This window comes from Erpetoichthys calabaricus, chromosome 8 (genome assembly GCF_900747795.2).
Source record: "Erpetoichthys calabaricus chromosome 8, fErpCal1.3, whole genome shotgun sequence".
NCBI lineage: Eukaryota > Metazoa > Chordata > Cladistia > Polypteriformes > Polypteridae > Erpetoichthys > Erpetoichthys calabaricus.
Window position 1 is genome coordinate 45,485,029 of NC_041401.2, and position 20,325 is coordinate 45,505,353.

The 20,325-nt window shown below is 39.3% G+C and overlaps 1 long non-coding RNA gene across 1 annotated transcript; it reads left to right on the plus strand.

Annotated features, from left to right (window-relative positions):
• Positions 1 to 1,435: 1,435 nt before the first annotated feature.
• On the plus strand, positions 1,436 to 2,378 carry LOC127528985 (uncharacterized). Its single transcript, XR_007935670.1, has 3 exons — positions 1,436 to 1,526; positions 1,607 to 1,768; positions 2,239 to 2,378. It is a non-coding gene; the product is annotated as an uncharacterized LOC127528985 (long non-coding RNA).
• Positions 2,379 to 20,325: the final 17,947 nt, after the last annotated feature.

The following is a 20,325-nucleotide window of genomic DNA, read 5'->3' on the forward strand; positions in this document are numbered from 1 at the left end:
GGTCCGACTCAAACCACCTACACCTGAACACCAGCAAAACCAAGGAGCTGGTGGTGGATTTTAGGAGGCCCAGACCCCTCATAGACCCAGTGATCATCAAAGGTGACTGTGTGCAGATGGTGCAGACCTATAAATATCTGGGAGTGCAGCTGGATGATAAATTAGACTGGACTGCCAATACTGATGCGCTGTGCAAGAAAGGACAAAGCCGGTTATACTTCCTTAGAAGGCTGGCTTCCTTCAACATCTGCAATAAGATGCTGCAGATGTTCTATCAAACAGTTGTGGCGAGCGCCCTCTTCTACGCAGTGGTGTGCTGGGGTGGCAGCATTAAGAGGAAAGACGCCTCACGCCTGGACAAACTGGTGAAGAAGGCAGGCTCTATTGTTGGCATGGAGCTGGACAGTTTAACATCTGTGACAGAGCGAAGGGCGCTCAGCAGGCTCCTATCAATTATGGAGAATCCACTGCATCCACTAAATAATGTCATCTCCAAACAGAAGAGCAGCTTCAGCGACAGACTGCTGTCACTGTCCTGCTCCACAGACAGATTGAGGAGATCGTTCCTCCCCCAAACTATGCGACTCTTTAATTCCACCAGGGGGGGTAAACGTTAATATTTAACATTATACATAGTTATTGTCTGTTTTTTTTTTTTTTTTTTTTTTTTTTTTTTTCACCTGTATTATTATCATTCTTTAATTTAATATTATTTATTGTATCAGTATGCTGCTGCTGAAGAATGTGAATTTCCCATCGGGATTAATAAAGTATCTATCTATCTATCTATCTATCTATCTATCTATCTATCTATCTATCTATACTGTAATATAATCTAGATATATTTAGGATTATCTGATGTTTTGTTTAATAATTGGAATATTGCAAAATTTACCGTTTTAAATAGGCTGGTGATTTCAATGAACGCGCATGAATATTTTGAAATATGCAAAACTTTTAATAAATTGTGTTATTAAAAAAACTGCTCAGGTGGACTTTCCTGTTATTTACTGATTTATACTTGATTAATGGATTAGTAGGTTTTCTCTTTTTGGGAATATGAAAAACTGAAGTGCCTAGATGTATCTCAGATCAGGTGTCTAAATTTTACAATTCTTTTAAAGAGAGAAGTAAATTGGTATCCACTAACGAATGTTAAAATGTGTTTTTTCTTATGCAACTCCCAACATTAGACCACAATATCTTAGTCTGTGTGTGAATCCTCGCAATCCCACTAACTGTTGTTTTTCTCGTTCTATGAGTTTCAATAGAAACAAAACCAGGCTGTTTCATTTGCAAAATAAAGCACACATTCTTAGGGGTATTATGCTTTGTTACTGGGTAATTAGTGTATGCCTTCACTTATAATGTGATGTGGTCATATTTCAGTTACATGCAAGCAACTTTTGTATTCTGTTCTTTCTTAATTTTGGATAGTCCATCATCCATGCCCTGGCTGCTCTGCAGGGTGTATCGGGACAGGAGGCAGAAGACTTATTTCTTGGTGGCCCAGAATACAGTATCAGGTAAAAGTCAAGTCTATGAATGTTTGAAGTAAGCGTTTAAATATTTCTTGTTTATTATTTTTATATTTTACTTGCCTTAGTGAAGTGGAAGAATTTAACCGAAAGATAGGGCAGCAATTAAAGAAGTAGGGAATGCTGTGATATCTGTTGGAATAGAAGATGATGCTACTGCCCAGTGCTTCCAGGATCCTTCATTTGAGTCTTGGGTCTGAATCTACTGCGTCATTGCCAAGTATTCTGGGGTAATGGATCTTGTTTTGTTTACATTTTGTTTTTCTCCATATTCCAAGCTCATTTACTTGATCTTAGCTTTAATAAACTGGATGGCTGTCTCCTTCATAATTGATTTTAATGTACTATACTATTCATTACATAAAAAGCTCTGAACAGTTTAGTCCCTTCCTGTATTTGGTACTGTCTCTCCCCCATCACTCCTCAGTGTAATCTTTAATCCACAACCACTAATTTGCTTATGAAAGAACTGGTGAAGCAGCTTGCACATGTATACCAAAAATATAGAATGCCGGCTATAAACGAAAAACCTTTCAAAATACTTTTAAAACTCCATTTTTAAACTTCACCTCTGCTTAATTCCCACTTCTATCAGTTTACGATTTACTTCTGCTTTATGAATGGAACTGCATACACTTTGAAAGATTTACACCAGATAATAACCATTGTTTTTTTTTGCCGTTTTCTTTTTTTTGTCCAGTGATGCCCTTTGCCATGCACCCTGGTCAAGTCTCGTGCAGCTGACTGTGGTGCTGAAGAGAGAAGATTTCTGAAGACCCTCTTGAAATGGAGCTGCAATTGGATTAACACCACAACAGTATGCTGGCTGTGAATGTCCACAGGGGCCTGGGGAGGCTGTGACCTTGTGACCCAGAGACGTTGTTTTGTCAAATAAAAACCAGCCTAAAATGTATTCACGGTGATATCCGGTATTATAAAACAGCCAGATGTATTGTGACAGTAAATGGAAATCTAACAAGTATGGCCATGGCTGTGTTACCGGATCCTCCGTTTCCAGTTATACTTGGTAGGGACTGGAATGAAATTATTAGCGGTAAAAACGTAACTGTACCAAAGAAATATTTAGGCTTAATGATGGAACAAACTGATCCGACTGCCTCCACGTCATGTCCCTCAGTAGCACGGGCGGATACTAGCACCCAGTGCGAAGAAATTGATGTCCCATCGTCCTCTACGGGAGCTAATACAGTTAACGTGGAGGACGTGGAGGCAGTAGCCCCTCCCATGGAGGTCGCACAAGACCCAATACAAGCATTAACGTCCCAATTCCTTCTAACACCCTCATCCTTTAAAAGAGAACAGTGGAACGATGATTCCTTAAAGTTTGCTAGGAATGCTATAGTGTCCACCGAGGGTTATACAACTCTGAATCCCATGCCACCCACGCCGTTCTTTGTTATTAAAAATGATTTGTTATACCGAGTGGCAGAACACGGGGGTGAAGTGCGAGCAACATTGTTAATTCCACGCACTTTTCGGCGAAAAGTGTGTGAATTAGCACATGCTCACCTTCTGGGAGCCCATTTGGGCTTCGATAAAACTTTAGAGAGGATAAAGCTCCGATTTTATTGGCCGGGAATTAATGAGGAGGTCAGGCGATTTTGCGCTTCCTGTCCGGAGTGTCAACTTCGCCAGATTCCCAGACGGACTCGAGCTCCTCTCGTTCCCCTTCCCCTTATTGATATCCCATTTGAAAGAGTCGGAATAAACCTCGTAGGACCATTAGAACCCTCGTTAAAAGGATTTAAATATATTTTAGTATTAGTTGATTATGCCACTCGCTTTCCAGAAGCTGTTCCTTTGCGCTCAGCTAATACAAAAACCATCGCATGGGAGTTAGTAGGGATATTCGCTCGTGTTGGGATCCCCAAAGAGGTTTTAACAGACCAAGGGACTCCTTTCACTTCGGAGACGTTCAGGGAAATTGCTAAATTACTCCGTATAAAACATCTGAAAACGTCAGTCTATCATCCCCAAACTGACGGGTTGGTGGAGCGTTTTAATCAAACATTAAAACAGATGTTACGTAAGGTAGTTAGCGAGGATGGAAGAAACTGGGATCAGTTGCTTCCCCTCGTTTTGTTTGCATACCGGGAAGTCCCACAGACCTCTACAGGTTTCTCTCCTTTTGAGTTATTGTATGGAAGACAACCCCGAGGGCTTTTGGATATGTTAAAAGAAGGATGGGAAGAGGAGGTCCTCCCTACTTCAAATATTCTCGAATATATCGCGCAATTACGCGATAGACTTGAGAAAATTAGACCTATTCTAAAAGACAATTTAGAAAAAGCACAAGCAGCACAGTCTCGTTATTATAATAGAAACACCACCATTCGGGAGTTTGTCCCAGGTGATCGTGTAATGGTGCTCGTCCCAACCTCCCATTCAAAATTGTTGGCACACTGGCAAGGTCCTTATGAAATAAAGGAACGAAAAGGACTCGTCGACTATTTGGTTAAACAACCTAATCGTCGACCGAGTGAAAGAGTGTATCATATAAATCTACTGAAACCGTGGAAGGACAGGGACGTTGATCCCTACTCCGGACAACCTAGTTCTCTTTTCATGTCATGTGCACATCTGAATTTTGGTTCTGATTTAAAATCTGAACAACGACAAGATCTCGAACGGGCTATCTTGTCTGTCCCTAAAGTTGTGGACGAGACACCCGGACGTACTGCGTTGATTGTTCATGACATCATTACGGACCTGGGAGTGATTGTCAGAGAGAGACCTTATAGGCTCCCGGAGGCAAAGAAAGTGGAAGTAGAGCTGGAAATTAGACGAATGCTGGAACTAGGGGTTATTGAAGAAAGTTATAGCCCTTGGTCTAGTCCAATTGTCCTAGTTTCTAAACCTGATGGCTCGTGGAGGTTTTGCAACGACTTCCGACGACTAAATCAGGTCTCAAAATTCGATGCGTATCCCATGCCGCGAGTGCATGATTTACTTGATCGGTTAGGGAACGCTCGATTCCTAACTACTCTTGACATGACTAAAGGGTATTGGCAAGTTCCCTTAACGGACTCCGCTAAAGAAAAAACCGCTTTTAGTACGCCCAGTGGACATTGGCAATATAAGGTGCTTCCTTTTGGTTTGCACGGGGCACCAGCTACTTTTCAACGTCTGGTGGATACACTGCTTTGGCCCCACAATTCCTATAGTGCCGCCTACTTGGATGACGTTGTCATTTATTCCGGCACATGGAAGGATCATGTATTGCAGGTTAAAGCAGTCCTCTCCACACTAGCGTCAGCCGGGCTTCGTATTAACCCGAAGAAATGTTTCTTCGGATTGAAGGAAGCCAAATATTTAGGCTACGTAGTGGGTGGGGGTACTGTTAAACCACAATGTAATAAAATTGATGCCATCTTGAATTGGCCCCGTCCGATGAATAAGAGGCAGGTTCAAGCATTTTTAGGGTTGGCGGGTTACTATCGCCTTTTTGTACCGCACTTCTCTGAAATTGCTGCGCCCTTATCGAATTTAACAAAGAAACGAGCGCCTTTAAAAGTGGTATGGGATGATGCGGTGGACAAAGCATTCAGTGACCTGAAATTGGCCCTTACGTCAGCACCGGTGTTGAAATCTCCTGATTTTTCTATTCCTTTTATTCTCCAGACCGACGCATCGGCCACAGGATTGGGTGCCATGCTGAGCCAATGTGTCGACGGTGCTGAACACCCCGTTATGTACCTCAGCCGGAAATTGTTGGAACGAGAGACCAAGTATGCTGCGGTGGAGCGAGAAGCCTTGGCGATCAAGTGGGCTATCACATCTCTACGATACTACCTACTGGGACGCGAGTTTACTCTGGTGACGGATCATGCCGCTTTGCAGTGGATGTCTCTTCATCGTGAGTCTAACCCGCGCATCACTAGGTGGTTTTTGGATTTACAACCTTATCGTTTTAGTGTCATTTATCGTAGGGGTTCCTTGCAAGCCAACGCAGATGCTCTCTCTTGTGTCCACGACCTCACGGTGCAGGTCGCCTGACCCGAGGGGTCTGGGCTGAGGGGGGGGTCATGTCACACATGTACGATTAGGAGGCAGTCAAAGAGCCTAAAAGTGAGTAAAACATCGCGAGATAAGGGGATGTCACGTGGTACTTACCTGAACTCTCTTTTGCCAACAGGAAACAAGAAGAAAATTAATCCCGCAACTTCCGGGTTTTCAAAATGGCCGCGATGACGTCACTTCCGGCCAATATTGATGACGTCACTTCCGGCACCCACAAACCACCTCACTTCCGGCTCCTCAAAATAACGTCACTTCCGGTTCCTGTTGCCACATCACCATTTTGCCAACCATTTCCTGTCACATGTTTTTTTGTTCTATAAAACCACCATTTTGTTTCAGTAATGTTGTTCATTGTACTTTCAAGACTTTGAATCACTGCATTTTTCAATATTGTCTGCACGACAATATACGGGGACGGTCCCCAAATCTTTATTTTGTATTTGTGACTTTCTTTTTCGATCACAGTATATATATATGTAGATATGTGTATATGTAGATATGTATATATATGTATATATGTATATGTATATATATATGTTTATGTGTGTGTGTGTGTGTATATTATATATATAAAAGACAGCAACACTCATAACAATGACAACACAATTACATTGACAATCATGTTACTTTATTTTTAAAATGTTTCCTTTTCTTTTTCATAACCTCTTTAACACACTACTTCTCCGCTGCGAAGCGCGGGTATTTTGCTAGTTATTATATAAACTCTGCTTTGCTGCTGGGTTAGGGGCTTTTACAGTTTCCTTCTCCCATTTGAGATGATGAGGTTGTTTTTGGTGTGCAAATCACCAACCTCCTTCTCAGAGTCAGAACCCAGGCTTGCTTAGAACTTTTGAGACCTGCTTCATATTTTCCAGACCTGTTTGGAGTTTGAGGCCTAATTTTGAGTTTTGAGAGCCCTACAGTCAGAACAGGAACATTGTGTTCAGTCTGTAATGTGGTAGTGAGACTGAATCAGGAATGATGTTTGAACTGAAAAAAAGAAGTTGTGCAGAGAAGAGCAACAAAGTCCTTGACAGTCTAAGGGGATTGAACTTCTTTAGTTTGGAACGTAGAACCATACACTACAGGTGCAACTAAGACAGATGTCACACTACACAACCTCGATTTGGAAAGTTTGTCACAATTAACAGTTTGTAGATTGCCAGATACTGCCTTGAGAATGTCAGATTAACATGACTATGAATTGCAGGGGATGAAGAAAACTCCACTATAATTATGTTGTTGGACTTTAGTGCAGCGTTTGACACCATCGACCATTCTATTTTACTGCACAGGCTAGAAAATGATGTTGGGCTTACAGGCACCATGCTCGCTTGGTTTAGTTCTTACTTATCAAATCGATTCCAATATGTACAGAAATGTGCTGACAGTACTCCATCATTATACACAGAAGTTCAATATGGTGTCCCGCAGGGCTCAGTACTGGGACCTTTACTGTTTTCGCTTTACATGCTTCCACTGGGATCTCTCATTAGGAAACATAATGTTAATTTTCACTCATATGCAGATGACACCCAGTTATACCTTTCATTTAAATCAAATGAAGTTTCTCCAATGTTGTCTTTAATTAGTTGTGTTAGCGAATTAAAGGAGTGGATGAATGAGAACTACTTGTCTGTAAATACAGATAAAACAGAGATATTAATTGTTGGAGGGAATGATGCTGATCACAACAATATTTTGTCATCATTTAACTCAGTTGGAATCCCAGTCAATTTTACTGAATCAGCCCGCAATCTAGGAGTTATCTTTGACTCTAGCATGTCATTTAAAACGCATATTACAAAGTTGTCCAAAACATGTTTCTTCCATCTTAAAAATGTCAGGAATTTAAGGCGCTTTTTAAATAAACAGGATTCTGAGAAACTAATTCATGCATTTATCTCTAGTAGGATTGACTACTGCAATGCAGTGTTCACTGGATGTTCAAACTGTTCTTTATACAGCCTCCAGTTAATCCAAAATGCGGCTGCAAGAATTATTACAAGAACAAGAAAATCCGAACACATAACTCCAGTTCTTAAATCCTTACACTGGCTCCCGGTTAAGTTTAGGGCAGATTTCAAAATCCTTCTTTTAACATATAAAGCATTACATGGTCGAGGTCCGGCTTACTTGTCTGAACTTATCATGACTTACAAACCTGAGCGCACATTAAGATCTCAAGATGCCGGTCTGCTTATGATTCCAAGGATTAATAAAATAACAGTGAGAGGTCGAGCTTTTAGTTACAGGGCCCCTAAACTGTGGAATGGTCTGCCTGCTACTATAAGAGATGCCCCTTCGGTCTCAGCTTTTAAATCCTGGCTGAAGACTCACTACTTCAGTTTAGCATATCCTGATTAGAGCTGCTGATTAACTGTACAGACTGCATCTCTGTTGTTAGTCATTAGCACTTAAACATAAGTAACATGACAGTTATAATTGTATACTAACCCTCACTTATTCTGTTTTTCTTCTCAGTACTCAAATGTGGCACTTGGTGCCACGGCCCACCTGCCAAGTTGTTTTGCCTGTCTAAGGTAAAGTCATCCCAGATGGAGGATCGCAGGAATCGTGGGAAAGAGGGGTTCTTTCATCGGATAGGCTGGCCCAGCACTGTTTCAGCCGTGGAATGGCCAAATGGGGGAGGCAGCTTGAAGGATGAGGTCTCCAGGACTCTACACAAATCCAAATCTTATTATGGGATATATCATCTACTGTTAAATTCTGCTCTGTACTTCTAAAATTTATATTTTTTATTTCTTACTATATTGAGGAATTGTTCTGTTCTGTGTACTGCGTTGTATTGTATTGACCCCCTTCTTTTGACACCCACTGCACTCCTGGAAAGGGGTCTCTCTTTGAACTGCCTTTCCCAAGGTTTCTTCCATTTTTTCCCTACAAGGTTTTTTTTGGGAGTTTTTCCTTGTCTTCTTAGAGAGTCAATGCTGGGGGGCTGTCAAGAGGCAGGGCCTGTTAAAGCCCATTGCGGCACTTCCTGTGTGATTTTGGGCTATACAAAAATAAACTGTATTGTATTGTATTGTATAACATCTTCACAACTTCTCATGACAGCTTAAAATTTTCACAAGCTCATCGCATTTTGATGGCAAGGTATCATCCTTCCTGACAGAATAGTATTCCAGTGTTAGTGAGCAGAGGCTGATGAGGAGAAAAGAGGTGGTCAGGTTGTGACAAAAAAGTAAAAAAACTTGGAGATTGTTAGCACATGCAGGAAAAAATAAAATGTTAGGCAAAAATTAAAGTCAAAATGTTCAAGAACAGACTCATAACCAAAAGTATACAAAAAGAATAATTACAAAGGAACATTACAGCTTATCCGAGAATCCGGATAGTGAAGCGCTGCACCGGATGACCTATTAACCCAGCACAAATTAGTTTTCAGATCGTGATCGCTGTAATCCTGCATCCCTAGAGACCGGAAGACAAAATACCGGCACCTTTGATAACCAAAATGACTGTGAAAATGGTTCAAAATTAAATTAGAAAATCTAAACAAGGAGCAGATGCTTAATTCCAGTATGAAGGACAGATTCTCTGACTTTAAAAGCCTATGTTAAGAGATAGAAATTCACCCAAGAAAAGAGCAACCGTTACCAAAATACAGTAATCCTTTTCATAACACACTGGTGGCAATACAGATACTTTTTTAAATATGATGAGTTCAGCTACTAGCTTGATTCTTGTTTTCTCCTTTTTCATTTGGTCGTGGTGTGGCAAAAAGGAGACATTGAAAAGAAAAACCTTTCTTCTATTTTGGGCAGTCCTAAAGAGCCACGTTGTTTCTTTCATTTCAATCACAATGCATACATTGTACTTCCGGCTGAGTGCGGATTGGTTGGGAACTCTTGCACACATAGGAGTCTACTTCGAAGACTTAATGACAAAATCAAATCAGTTTGATTGGCATGGATAACTTTGCTCCAGCAGAATTGTTTCTTTTAAACAGTGAAATGTGGACTTGAGAGCACAAGTGAAATTTAAGGGGAAGTACATTTAAGACAAGAGTCAGACTGCGCTTGTTTAAACCGATTCATTAAAATCTGGAACAAACTGCTGAATCAGGTGGTTGAAGTGGAAAATTTGACCAGTGTAGCCATAATAAAAATACCTGTACCCTCAAACAGCCTTGTCTTTGAAACTCAAGACATAAAGTTTTAGTTCTTAATATAGCTAAGGTAATGTTCACTTCACTGTTTTTTCTACCTTTATGCTCTCTTACTTCAATCAAAAATGGTAATTGTAAATATTAAGAGGAAAGAGGCCCTGAATATTCTGTAATAACTCTCGTTAGGACGTAGCAACCTGAACGAAACAACGTGCAATGTGCTCTTCAGTTTATGGAGCTTAGAACAATCCAGGATGCACCTGCATCAGAGCAATGAGATAGGTGCTGGACAGCCGTTGTGACGTTTAACCTCCGTTTGCAACTACTGGGTGCATACCGCCTGTACCCCTTCACTAAGTCACTTGACTTCTAATCAGGATAGTGGTGTATAGTATTGTGTAGCGCGTCTTCATGGTGCGAACCTATTAGGTCACCAGTTCGTTTAAGCAATGTCAGAACTCGATGATTGCGAGTTAATGGAAGGTTACTTCCAGCAAGATGGAGCAACGTGTCACACATCGGCAAGGAGCATGGCAGAAACTGAGTCCTTCTTTGGCAACAGGGTAATTTTAAAGGGGCTTTGGCCACCACAGTCGCGGGATCTGACACCATCAGACTTCTTCCTTTGGGATATGCTCAAAAAGTCTATTGGAACAAGCCTCGCACTGTAGAAGATTCAAAGGAAAACATCCAACGTGAAATTGCTGCTATTCCCCCCCGAGGCGTTTGCCCATAAGTTCAGGAACATGGAGCTCTGCGTCGAAATGTGTCTGGCAGAAAACGGAAACCACTTCCAGCATTGCATGTAATACAATCGATTACACATACATGAATCTGCCTGTATTTTTCAAAGCTACTAGATGAAGGTGGCATACAGTAACGTAGTGAGCAGACCCTGTCAGTAAACAGGAAGAACTGTGGATACTTGTAAATGTAAGGAGAATGTTATACTATTTCTCCTGGCAGATCCTTTCAAACTCTGTTAGATTGCATGGGAAGTGTAAGTAATCTTCAGTTTTCTGCACAGAGGTTCTTTGGGGTTCAAGTCTAGGCTTTGGCTGGACCACTCAAGGACAGTTAGAGACTTGTCCCAAAACCACTCCAGAATTGTCTTGGCTGTAGGCTTTGGTCAATGTTGTGCTGAAAAGGTGAACCATCACCCCAGTCTGAGACTGTGTGCACTATGGACCAGGTTTTCTTTTAGGATCTTTCTGAATTCAGCAACATTAATCTCATTCTGGACAGTCTAATTATTCTTGCTGCTGAGAAGGACCCCTATACCATAGTGCCATTGCCAGACATATTGGTTGGAGTTCTGCTCACTGAGTTTCATTTTTATTAGATGAGCTAATTTTTTTCCTCATCACCTCAGAGTCCTTTAAATGCCAATTATGATTGTACTACTTTCTAGTTGATGGAGTGTTGCTGAGATGGGCGTTCGTCCAACAGATTCTTTTGTCTCAGCAGAGAATCTCTGAAGTTCTGTTAGAGTGGGTTCTTGGTCACCTCTTCGTCACAAAGACTTTTCTTACCCAGTTACTCAGTTTGAGTGTAGATTGCTAGGCAAAAATAGCAAATTTATCCAGTTAAAACTAAGTCTACAACACAATAAAGTGTGGAGAAAGTGAAGTGGCCTAAATGCTTCCTGAAACCACTGTTACCATTACATCAGTTACCACTGCATCACTTATGCAAGAGTGGTAATAATGACTGCAAAGCAGAACAATATAGTTGGAGGAAAAATAGGGTGACAACAACCATTTGATGATAATGATGTGCAACACGAGCAGATATACGTGAATAACAGCATGCGTATTTAGATCAGTTTATCTCATTTCCTTACACACCTCTAATTGTGCTTGCCTCCTCCTACTGTCTTCTCTTCTATTACACTGTTATCGAAAGTTAAGCCTTTTCAGTTAGTTTTACTTCATCTTACCCCATGTTATCCACATGTGTCTGTTGCCATTGTATATTATCATAATCAATTTTGTTGTCATCATGAACAAAACATATCTTGCTTTCTTACTCATCCATATACCTGAATGATCAATGGTAACAAACAATTTATCAAAGCTGCAAAAAGACCTATTGTGCTGAAGAAACTCAGTAGAGTTCTACTAGTTGCTTTTGCTGACATAAACCTGTGGGAGATAAGTGGTGCACCAGTTAAATAACAAAAGTTTATAATCTTATGTGATGGACTGACATTCAACAAAAGAATAATATGGCTCCATAGATACACATCTGAAAGATATGAAATGAAATCTGTTTATTATGCTGGAAACAATGACTAGAGCATCTAGCATGATTTGGGAACTCAGGTAAAACAAACGGAGAATAACAGGGAACATGACTGAAGTGTTTAAAATTATGAAAGGAATTAGTACAGTGGATCCCAGTTGTAACTTTAAAATAAATTCAAGAAAGTGGGAAAATGATTGTAAACCTAAGGGCAGATTTGCACAGAAAATGGAAAGTTTTTCTTCATTCCTTACAAGAAACATGACACATGGAATACATTAGCAAGTGGTTTGGTGGAGATTGAGACTTTAGGAACCTTCATATCCTACCTTGACGTTATTTTGGGCAATCTACACTCTTAAAAATAAAGGTTCCCAGAGTGGATCTTCATAGCAATCCCATAGGGCAGTGCTTCCCAAACCCGGTCCCACTGTGGCTGTGGTTTTTGTTCCAACCAGCTTCTGTTTTTAATTGGACTCCTGGGCTAATTAAGTGAACTGTTATTTCCCAAGTTCTGTGTGTTTTGAACAATACACTATAGACATTAGAAAAATATATTAAAATGTACGAAGTAGTTCTATGGGAATAATGTATATTTTTTCTTTTTAACAATATTTTCATCGTGATTTTCATTCTAGATATATACGTCAGGTTTCTAGGTGTTTACTAATTAGTGGGTCTGATGCTGAAGTAGTTGCAGCCTTTGATTGTTCAGTGTTTGCCTGCGTGTCTGCTCTGCTCGTTTTTTAATTGTCATTAATAAGATACAACGAAGGGGGAAAACTGCACAGAGAAAAGAAATCAACGAAAGAGAGTTAAGCATTTAAATCTATAGGAAAAGCAGAAATATTTCTAAATGTATTATAAATGTAAAAATCATGCTGCTGTGCTTTTCTGAATGTAGAATAAGAAACAAAAAATACCAGCTAATTAAATGAGATCAGTGTTATTAGGTATTGATACTGATTATGAAGCTGGTTGGAACAAAAACCTGCAGCCACAGTGGGTCCCCAGGGCCGAGTTGGGGAAGCACTGCCATAAGGGGGAACCATTTTTGCTTCCCAAAGGAACCATCCACATGAAGGTTCCAGAAAAGCCTCCATAACAAATAACATAATTAACAAATGATAACAGATATGTGAAATACAAATATGTTGCTGATTTTAAAAGGACTCTTCCTATGCAACAGTATAGGCTCGGTTTAGGTTTTCTTGATCTGGGGGGTATTTTTCGTACTGTACAATTACTGATGTAATTGTTGATGATTTGGCGTGATCCTGGATCTGTCGGTTTTTCAAAACTCTTGCTGGATGTGTTGTCATAGCAGCACATCCAAATCCTCAAACCTGCTCAGAGCAGGCTTGTTCTATGTAAACAAGGATTAGCTCACACACTCAATCAGTGTCCGTGTGTGGAATTCATTTAGTCATGACTTCACCGTTCATGAATGAGCAACCAATTGATATCAATGCGCAAATTATAAGAAGAGAGTTTCATATAGAAAGGGTTTTGTGCGATCGGCAAGATCCTTTATTGCTCCCGGAGGAAATTCTTTTCGAAAGATACCGCTTTAGCCCAGGGGGAATATTGCACCTCAAAAATTTATTACCACCTTATATTCGACGTCAAACTAGGCGAAGTCGGGCTCTCACAACCATACAGACAATATGCATTGCTTTGAGGTTTTTTGCAAGCGGCAGTTTTTTTTATATACTGTAGGCGATGCAGAAAATCAAACATTATTTGGAAAATGAACCTCTCCTCCTGATGAATAATCAGACGCAGTGTCTTCATCAAATATTTGACCTTCGTCAATATCTCGTTGGTCAGACACAACTTCTAGGGATATGACATTCCCTGCAACTGAGCCCAACAAAAAAAAAAGAGGGCTATATGGAACATACCTATGGCACACATTGAGGACAAATATATGCAATGACCATCCTTTACCAGAAATGAAGTGACCACTGCAGCCTGCCACTGGTTCTGGGGAGGAGCTTCCCCCTGGAATGCCCTCAGAAACGGAGCGATGGGCATTTTGCTGGAGAGCCAACTCTTCTGCAGAGGTTAGGTCTGGACTGTGTGGACCTCCACCTGTTTTTTGCTTGTCTGCCTTCTTATTAGCTTTAAAATTAATGTTTTTTATATTATATATGATTATTTATATCAACAATTCTTTAAATAGTTATATATACCAATATTTACCAGTTTGAAGTATATTCTTGTACTTCACTTTAACCTGTTCCCATGTTCTCCTTGTGCTCACGTTTGATCTGGAATTATGACATATTAAATAATAATTAATCTGACACATAGGAAATGAAACGCTGCATTCAGTAAGCACACTACTTACGCATTTAATTTGTCGGCCACTTTTTGCCAGCCGTCTTTTCTGGTTTGGGCTGCTTTTGCAGTGTTACCCCTTGTGCATATTAAATCTTGAAATTCTTCATGTCCTTCAAATAAAAGGTCTTGCTCCACTTGTGTGAAAAAAAATGCGCCCGTTCTTTCATTATTTTGTTACAGCCTATCAAAGACTTACTGATCATGTTTTCTAGACTCAATATATATGGGCTTTTCAATCAGTGCGGGCGCGCGCATTCATCTCGGATGATTAGATCCAGCTAAACTAATCTACTACACGGCTGCATTTGAAAAAACGACTTATCCCTGATGAGTTTCACTGGCATTAACTCATCCAAGATGAGGCATCTGATCTCGGATGTTTTAAGCGACATACAGAAAATACCCCCCTGTTGGTTTCTTGCAAAGGTGGCCTACTACACATCAAATATTTCTTTTTTGTCCAGATTTTAGGAACCTTTTTAAAGCCCAAAGAACCAAATAATATGCAAACAACTGTTCCTAGAATTAAATGGTCCTATGTCAAGCAATGGCTCTACGAGAAACCACACAGCTCAGAAAAATGAAAGGATGGACCTTCATGTTGGGCTAAATGGTCTGCTTTCTTTTTTGTAAAGTTCACTGAATGTTAATTATGTCAGGATGGGACATTTAATCACAGAGCCCACTCAGATACACAACAACACTGACATGGGGTCAAATTAAAATCATCATTGAATCTAACACACACTTCTTTGGGATATGCGAGAAAATATGAAGGTATTGGAAGGAAAAAGTTATTCACACATGAGATAAATGTGGAGATATAACATAGATAGTCACTTGCACAAGTTCATAACAGTCTTTGCAGTTGGAAAACTATTTAAAGGTGTCCATGTTTGTAAAACTATGTCAAACACTGTTAAAAATGTTTATCGTTTAATGTTGGATCCGTTTCGTAGGATGCTTTCGCCCTGCAGCTCTACTAAATTACAGCTGTGATCAAAGGTAAGAAAGTGTTGGAATAAATGACGGTCAAATGTTTAGAATTAAACCACAGTACTGCAACATTGTCCCTGCTAGGTGGTGTACTCAAAATGAGATCTGAGAATTGTTTAATTGAGATTTGCAAATAAATGGACAAGGTGGTGATGAAAAACATTTAAGCCATTTTGGTATTATATTTTCCAGACGACAGATCCCTAAGTGACTAAAAAGAATGTAACTCGATCATTTCTGGTGCAGAGCTGAGAAACTGAAGCCAAGCAGACTGATGATTTATGTAGTCTAGGACAGACAATGGCCTATGGCATTATTTATTTCTGGATGATAGAAAAACACTTTGAAAATGTAGTATTTGGATTGATTATTCTTTGTAATTCCTACAAAGGGGCAATTCTAAACTAGGTAAATTCCAGCAGTTTACAAGAAAAATGACTTCTTTTGATTAATGAAAGCATGCTTTCAGAAAGAATTTCAAATACTTTGCTTACGGTATTTGAGTGGAGAACATGGGACATTTTCAAAGTCAAATATGTTTTACTTTTCCAAGTCAGCTGACAACAGTTTGCCAAAGCAAGTGACTGTCCAATGATCCGCTAAACTGAACTGAACTATGAAAGGGAAGTAAATGATGAGGAATCTGAACCTTGTTAAACTGTGGGCTGTAAGTCAATCAAGCTTTATTTTACATATAACAAGGCATGCTGTGTAGTGAGTGCTGTCAGATGCATGTATGGTAATAAAATGGTCTTAATCTGTTTATTCCCTTGTAAGTTTGCTTTTTTAGGATGTTTACCAAAGGAATATTCAATTAAGGTTTTAACAGCTAAAATGTCACATTTATGATTTATTTCTGATGTGCTTATTCAGTTATAGCTGTGCCCCATGCTGATACTGGTTTCACAATATTTATTTTAAAAATGCACAACACTTAAATTCGCCATTTAGAGAGTGATTTTGCTTTTATCTAGATGACAGTTTGCTTTTAATGTCAACTTTGCCAGTAGGTGCCATTATCCACACTGCCTTTTATCTTTTGCATCTCAGATGACCTGAAGAATTGATTTGACTGACAAATATCCTCTGTTTATTCTGCTGCTTTTTTTAACATAATGGGCAACACGGTGGCACAGTGGTTAGCACTTCTACCTCAACGATCCAAAATATTGCATTAGAATCCCAGTTATTTTCTGTGTGGAGTTTACATGTTCTAACTAGATGTATTCAAATCTCATGTTATTCTAAATACAATCCAAGGCTTGTTAATACTTTCACATATTCATTTTGGGTGGTAGTCTGAGGGAGCTTTATAATGAACCTTCCTGCACATTTTCAGTTCTTGTGGATTGTGTTTTTTTATGTTTACACTTTAATTTCTAATACACTTGTTTAAAAGAGCTGGTGGTATCATTAAATTATGATGCTTGGATTTTTACTTCATTTTGAGAGGTGCCACTATATGTGAAGTCAGTTTCACATGTAAGTTGTAATGAGGATGGACTTTTGGGCTTTAAATTTAATTGTTTGGTGTATCTGCTTTCTTATTGAAGTGGGCTGTTTTATTGGTATTTTTCTGTACTTAAAAAAAATTTCACTATAACTTTTGAGTTAACCTGTAATAAAAATGTTCTTACTTGCTCTGCTTACCACATAACAGGTGAGAAACAGCTAAACTATTTTGGGGTCATTTGAATAAAAGCATTAACCATAGGTTGGGGTCTGTAAGAGCTGGCCCCTAAACTACTACGGCCTAATGGTGCAAGGGGTACAGTAAGGAAGCTGAAGACCGTCATAAAATACAGGGCTCGCCAGACGCTCTAGATCTCTCTCCTTCCATCCACGTCATCCAGAGGCCACGCCAGATCAACCATGGATTAACTCAACCACAAGACAAGTTTGAAAAGCTGCCTGACCCACAAGGTAAATTGGGTGCCAATACTTCTAGAAAAAGGAGTTGCTATCCATCCAGGATATAATGTAATGGAAATTCACACTCAGCAGTTTTAATTTGCTTCTGCTTTTTGCACTATAGAATACTTTAAGAATAGTTTAGAGAATTTTGTTTCAATAAATTAAGCAAGTAAACATTTTGAACCTGTGTATTGCCATGGACTCATGTCATTAGCCATTTCAGGCCACAGATTTGTACTGTGGTAAACGCCAGTGGCTAGCATCTGGGTTACAACAGCCTTTAGAAATAGTCCCTTCTCACTCTGAGCTATTAGGGGCCTTCCAGACTCACCTGGGTAGATACTGCGAGCAGAGTGGTGATGTTAGCTGAGCTGTCTACTCACCACCCACTTTACCTCACAGAACCTTTACACCACAGACTGGCTGTTTGCTCATTCTGAACTCTTTCTAATAAACTGTCTGTGGTCTAGAGATAGAGAAGGAAGCAATTATTTTAACCACAGATGCGGTCTTCTTCAATCTGACCACAAGTGGAGCTGCAGACTGCACTTGTATCATCTGCATAGCCGTGGTAATTATATTTCAGAATGATCAGGCCTAATTGGCGAATGACGATTGCAAATAATAACGGACCCAAACAAAGATCCTTCTGGCACTCTGTACATAATATCTTGGATAATCACCACATTTGACAATGAATTTTCTTCTTGTGATATAACAGTGAAACCCTTAGTGTTCTCAGTATAGACTGTTGGAAGACACTTTATTCATCAAGAAAAGTGATGTTTATTTTATGCTTTAGTTATTCCCAGTTATGTTTGATATCTACCCAAAAGCAGTTTAACCTTTCAAGAAGTTTACTTGTTTTATCTTCAATGGCCCTAAAATGGATAAGGAAGATAGATAGATAGATAGATAGATAGATAGATAGATAGATAGATAGATAGATAGATAGATAGATAGATAGATAGATAGATAGATAGATAGATAGATAGATAGATAGATAAAATTTTCTTAATATGAGTAGACCTTCACTCACTAATCTTGACACAAAATTACAAATGTCAACTCAACACCCAAACACAAATTAAGCTTATTTCAAGACACAGTAGCCCAAAACAAACTTATCACTAACAAAATAAAAACATTGACATCCACTGTAAACCTAAGGCTACAATTTTTTTTATGTACATTTATCAAACAAAACTAGGTTATCACAGACAAGAAATGTAAAGTGATAGACTGATAAAAGTAGTGAATCTGTTCTTCATTTAAATGCAAAATGCTTAAATGTTTTATGTTTCACTGCTTTTATTTCTATAATGTGCTAGTTGCTGTCTCTATTTTGTTTCTTCAGTCCTTATTATGTAATTTTCGTAGTACGTATTAGAAGGCCATTTGCCAACCCAAGTGCAGAAAATGGATGAATGAAATGGATAGAATTTTTTTTCCATAATACTACTCAATAGCTACCATTTGGAGTTACAAGTTATAATAGAATTGTGTCAAGGAGCTCCAGTAGTTTTATATAAAGCATGACTGCACCTTCCACTCCCAAGTGTATCTTTGTGCTTTACTGCTATGTATTTGGCTAAATGCATTAGTTATTCTTTGTCGAAAAAAATGACCACCTTTTTGATGTATTCCGATGGTGAGCCCATTTTGTTAGTTTTTATTGTACATTAGTAGTGCTGGATGAAGAAAGGCTTTAAAATAATATTTACTAGCATTAAACAATTACAGATCTGTCTCTTATAATAACTAATGTTCTCTTTCCATGCTTTATTTCTAATTATTGTATAGATTCCAGGGCACAGAATGGTTAATATGAAAACAGTGAATTGAATGGACTTTAATTGAACTAAACAAATTAACCTTAATCCTTTAATCATTCTAATACTTCTGTACATTTTCTACATTTTAAAGATAGCTTCATAAGAACAAGTCTAAAAAGTTATATAGTTTAAGGTGATAATGTAGATTAATATTTAATATTTTGATAATTGTCTACGGTGGGTTGGCATCCTGCCCGGGATTGGTTCCTGCCTTGTGCCCTGTGTTGGCTGGGATTGGCTCCAGCAGACCCCCGTGACCCTGTGTTCGGATTCAGCGGGTTGGAAAATGGATGGATGGATAATTGTTTGTAAACTGTAATTTAAGACATTTACTTTCAGAAAGCTGTTTTCCTTTTAATCTATTGTAATGTCCTCCCCCAGAGTTTCAGGACTGCCTAACCCTTAAATTGATTTTGATAAGAAGAGTGTGGTCTGTGAAGGGCCTGGGTGGGGGGGGAGGGGGTGGTTGGTTGGGGGAGGGGGAGGTGGATCGACCACAGTGAGTGCAAGGCTGTATGGACACATCAGAAGCATTGCTTTAAGAATTTTTTTAATCCTTTAACCCGGGAAGAAAGCCTGAACTGGAAGGCAGGACTGACAAGGCAGTTTACAGCTTAATTACCTGTGTATTCTTTCTTTCTTGTTTGTCTGAAGCTACATTTGTGCATCCTTTGAAACCTGAAGAAAATGTTGAAGTAAACAAGCATGGCCTGGACTAGGTAGATTTAATCTGCCCAAGCTGTTTCATTGATGGCATGCACCCTACACTAATTAGAGAAGGTGTGTCAAAAAGATGCAGGATTACTTTAAATTAAAGCTGATATATTGGCTTAATCTCTCTCTCTCTGTGCTGTTTTCCAACCCACCGCAGGACACACACAAACACACCCACACACCAAGCACACACTAGGGCCAATTTAGAATCACCAATCCACCTAACCTGCATGTCCCTCATACATAAAAAAAGAGTATAAAGGAGAATAGCGTTACCCTAAGACCTTACCACAATACAACTTAGGTAATTATTGACACTAATACAGTACACCATACCCTGTTATTAACTGGTGTCTCCTCAAGTGTTAAGTTTTTGAATGGCAGGTCTGTTTCCAGGCTGAGGCTCAAGGCCACAGATGTGAATCTGAGAACATGTTTGAATTGTGTACTCTTGATCTGCATGAACCACTGCTAACACACCTCTTACTACAGCACTGCCAGGAAAGACTGAAAAAACAAAAACATAAGCCATTGCAAACACAATCCCTGCAAACCGTTTAGGAAG